We start from the raw sequence: 4430 nt of genomic DNA, 5'->3' as shown, positions 1-4430 counted from the left end.
GGATTTAGCTCAGTGGTTCTGCTGCCTGCCTCACAAGTACGAGGTCCTGAGTTTAATTCCAGGTACCAAAAATAAAAACAGATCTCTCCTCCTTGAAAATCTTCCTCCCTACCAATTATTTCTAGGCATCCTCAGAGGGAGGCATGGCTGAGCTCCTGGCCCTTCTTCTCAGTTTTGCTCTGCACCCCCCTACTGACGTCCCCTGGATATTAGATCACTTGATGGGGGAAGGGTGCTGCACAGAGTGTGCTGCTTAGTTCCCAGGAGTCCTAACCAAACCCTAGAGGAGTCCTGCAGCCTAAATCCGTGTCCCACTCTCTCATCAACTGTGAAGCACCACTTCTCTGGGGGCCCGGAAAGGAGCCCATTGGGCGACCCATAGCCAAGGGCCAAGGTGGACTACAGTGCCCTCCAGCCCTGCTCTCGGCACACTTGAACAGTAACAGTCCTCCCTTCCCCTGCTCTCAGGACCTTCTGGGTATCGGCCAGTTCCACAGCCATACTGCATCCCCAGTATAAGAAGCTCAAGCTGGGATTGTCTAGCTATTGTTTGGAACCAATCTTCTGTTACTACATTTGAAATTGTTGTGATTGTGAATAGTGTGTCCACAGTTAGCCTTTAAAATTTTATGCATGGGCCGGGGATTTAGCTCAGTGGTTCTGCTGCCTGCCTCACAAGTGCAAGGTCACAAGTTCAATCCCCGGTACCAAAAAAAAAACCTAAATAAAATAAAATTTTATGCATGTCTAAACTTGATAATGTGGCCCATACTGACACAAGCCAAAATCAACATTTTAATATTTTATTTGATTTCATTTATGTATTTATTTTTGTGGCGCTGGAGATCAATGCACCAAGGTGCTGTACATGCTAGGTAAGCATTATTCACTGAACCATACCCCAAGTCCAATCTTCTTATATTTTAGGCAAAAAAGGAGGAGAGTGAGACACACAAATGAAATTATCAGCCCACAATCAAACTGTAGACTTGTGGCAGGCTGTATTTTTTGTTATATTTTTAACTTCCCCATTTCTTGCCTGCCTCCTTATTATCAAAAAAGTAGTCATAAATTCACAGGTATATATGAATCCAGGGGCCTTCTAGAAATTAAAAAATTCAATAAATGGTCTCCAGATGATGATGTTAAAGCTTTCATGCTAATATTTTTTAAAACTTGTAATTGTCTAATCATTTCTAAGAGCTTTTCCACATAGTAAAAGTATCATACGCAACTCTGGGACATTTGGGCTGTATGACTTTTTTTAAAGGCCTACTCATTTATGTGTTATGAAAATTTTAAAGCTCTACTCACATCAGTCATTGCTTGTTTATACACTTCAAATCCATAAACAGAGCTGGATAAAATGAACAAGTGAAAACCTAGCAGGAAGTTAAAAATATAGCTTGGAAAAATAAAGCAGAGCCAGATTAAAGTTAGTGGTGGAAAGCACAGGGCCAGAGTTCCTGAGCGGTTGCCAGATGTGAGCTGCAGACTCCATTCTGGGTCCCTGTGACCCACGGAGATGTCATCTTTCACCACACTCACTAAGGTCCACAGGATGCAAAGCAAAGATACGGGTAACCCCATGCTGTGGTTTGGACGCTGAGAGACCCCAAAGCCCACGTGCTGAAGGCTTGGAGGCACCAGGGAGCTCGTGGATGCTTAAAGGTGGAACCCAGTGGGTGGTCCTTAGGTCACCGGGGTGTGGCCTGGAGAGGAACTGCAGGACTCCACTCCTTCCCTCTTTCATTCTTCCCGGCCTCAAAGGGGCTGGATTTGCTCACCGTGTGCTCACACCATGCTGTGGTGCCCTGCCACTGGTCTAAAAGCAAGGCGGCTGCCTCTGCGTAGAATAGAATCTCCAAAACCACGAGCCAAAATAAAACTTTTCTCCCTATAAATTAATTGCCCTAGGTGTTTTATTGCAGTGGGGTGACAGGAAACCGACACACCCTGTAAACTGTTTCACACACTTAACTGGATGGAAAGTCACAGTGAAAGAAGGGCAGACTTTTTGTATTCAGAAAATTGAAACGAGCAGGTATGAAGATAGTCTAGATGCTATCACTCCATTCAGTTAAAAGGAAAATAGCCCAAATGCCTGGGTCTCAGCCTAGACCCCACCCCCATCCCCGATGGCAGATCCTGAGCGGAAATATTTACTGGGAGGTGGGAGCCGTCCAGCAGGAGCCAGAGGCCAGCAGGAGGGAAACCCAGTACATGAAGGCATGATGAGCTTGGGCACAGGTCCTGGTGGTGGCTCCTGGATCCTTCTGGGCTGCTTGAGGCACTGCAGGAGAGATGTTTCACAACTGTCTGTCTGGAAGAAGAGAGGAAAGCATTTATGCATGCGGACTTAGGCTCAACTGGTCATCTGCCCTCAAAACCTACTCCCTCAGTGTTTCTGGGATGACCAAGGCCTGGACCCCATGGGGTGCAGAGGAGCTCTGAGAAGGCTGGAAGCTCCAGCAGGGGTGCAAGCACAGACAGGAGGCAAGGTCTCCACAGCCGCACCCACGGGAAGAAGCTGAGCCTGCAGCAGCGGTTGACAAAGGGACAGGGGACACCCAGAGGCGCTGAGGCAGCACCCAAGAAGTGCTGGGTGCACACTCCAGGAGGAAAGCTGCCTGTTTCTTTAAAAGCATCTTTTTAGAATCCTTTAGGTCATTAGCAAATCGCTGGTTCACAAGTCAAAAACCCCCAGAACACTTGTCCCAAGCACTGTCCTAGGCATTGAGAATCTGTCCCCAAACACAGCCAACATTTGAGAAGTATGTTATTTGCTTCCTATGTCAAAGTGAGAGTCAGAAATTCTGAGAACAGATTTATTCCCGTGTCTCCTCTAGCAAACACTGCCCACGCTGATGTCCTACTCCAGAAAGAGTGGAAGGGATCGGACCCCCATTGGGCACACCTGGGCCAGAACCCACTCCCACGCTCACACTCAGGCCCCTGCTGGTTTTCCAGAAGTAGATTCTTCTAGGCAGGGCAGTTTCAGTGTGGCTTTTAAATGATGTCAATTTTCACACTGTCCTCCAACAGAGCTCCTGAGAAGTTTTCTTCTCTGAGACTCCACTACCGATTCTTTTAAGATCAAATTAAGCTACAGCAAATGAGGTAAGATCCTACTCACTGATTCACGGAAAGCAGGTCCCACTGGTCACAACAGTGTGGTTCTCCAGACTACAGAGGCCTCTGCCACTGGCTGCTAAACCAGTCCCGGGAGAATTGCCTGGAGGCAGGTTTTTTGAATCTCAATGTACAGCGGCTCCACTTCTCTCTTGGAGAATAAAGTGCAGTGAAATCACTACATGAACTTGGAGGAAGAGCTCAAGAAATGCTTTTTAAAACCAGAACCCTTCAGGCCAGGGATTTAGCTCACCTGCCCTTCAAGTGCAAGGTCCTGAGTTCAATGCCCAATACAAATAACAAACAAAAAACAGAACCCTTCAAGCTGGAAAAATAGCAGTGAAGGTGTAGAATGCTTTCCTGGAGCTCAAAGGCAACCAGCAGAGAAAAACTGGTCCACAAGCTACAGTCTTTCATGATCACTCCCCACTAATGCCTGCCTTGAGAATATAGCCTGTTAGAGATGGGAAATTTAATTTTAATCAGTCAATCATTAGCATTTACCTGAAGTTTATACTTAGGAGAATTCTAAATGGATATAAGAACTTTATAAAAATCTTAACAGTTAAGTTAGATATTATCATCTCTATTCACAAATAAAATACCTGAGGTCCAGAGATGCCAAGGGATGCCTCCCAAACCATAAAGCAAAGAAATGGTGGAGCTGGATCCAAACTCAGGCACTAAGGAGTAGTTCCATGTCTTGGTCACTTTCCTCATCACTGGGACAGACAGACACCTGAAATGCGTAATTTAGAAGAGGGGATGGTTGCAGTCCGCAGTCAGCTGTAGGGCATGGTCGAAGGGCCTGGGTGGAGGAAAGCTGCCCAGGTCAGTGTCCAGGAGCCAGAGAGCAAAGAGAGGGTCAGGAAGGATTCCCTTCCGGGTCACACCCTTGTAGTCTGGGCCCCACATTCAACTATCATGTCCCCCATGCTCCAGTACCTTCCAAAATCCCACCCCTGAACCTGTAAGAGTTTGGGGGTGGGGTTTGTGGTTTGGTTTACTACTGCTGATCACAGTCTGAATATATTAAATGGGAAATTTCAGAAATAAATAGTTCATACCTTTTAAGTACCATTTGTTACAGTATGTTGTAATTGTTCTATTTCATTATGTGTTGTTATTGTTACTCAAACTGCCAAATTTATAATATGACCGTCATCATCGGTATTTGTATATAGGAAAAACCACAGTGTATGGGGGTCGCAAAGTATTCCCTGCAGTTAAAGGGGGACTAAGCGCCAGCCATGCCTTGGTAATCTACATCCTCAATGTTAAACAACAAAAACAAACTT

General features: G+C 45.9%; 1 long non-coding RNA gene across 1 annotated transcript; it reads right to left on the bottom strand.

The window, feature by feature from the left end:
• Positions 1 to 838: 838 nt before the first annotated feature.
• On the bottom strand, positions 839 to 4002 carry LOC110345256 (uncharacterized). The gene is made up of 3 exons (XR_002388459.2): positions 3738 to 4002; positions 3137 to 3283; positions 839 to 2323 (listed from the first exon to the last, which is right to left on the bottom strand). It is a non-coding gene; the product is annotated as an uncharacterized LOC110345256 (long non-coding RNA).
• Positions 4003 to 4430: the final 428 nt, after the last annotated feature.

This window comes from Heterocephalus glaber, unplaced genomic scaffold, assembly GCF_053883595.1.
Source record: "Heterocephalus glaber isolate CG9 unplaced genomic scaffold, H.glaber_assembly_v1.0 deba00000738, whole genome shotgun sequence".
In the NCBI taxonomy this organism is placed as follows: domain Eukaryota; kingdom Metazoa; phylum Chordata; class Mammalia; order Rodentia; family Bathyergidae; genus Heterocephalus; species Heterocephalus glaber.
Note: the sequence above shows the minus strand (reverse complement) of the source record. Positions and strands in the feature narration are given on the sequence as shown.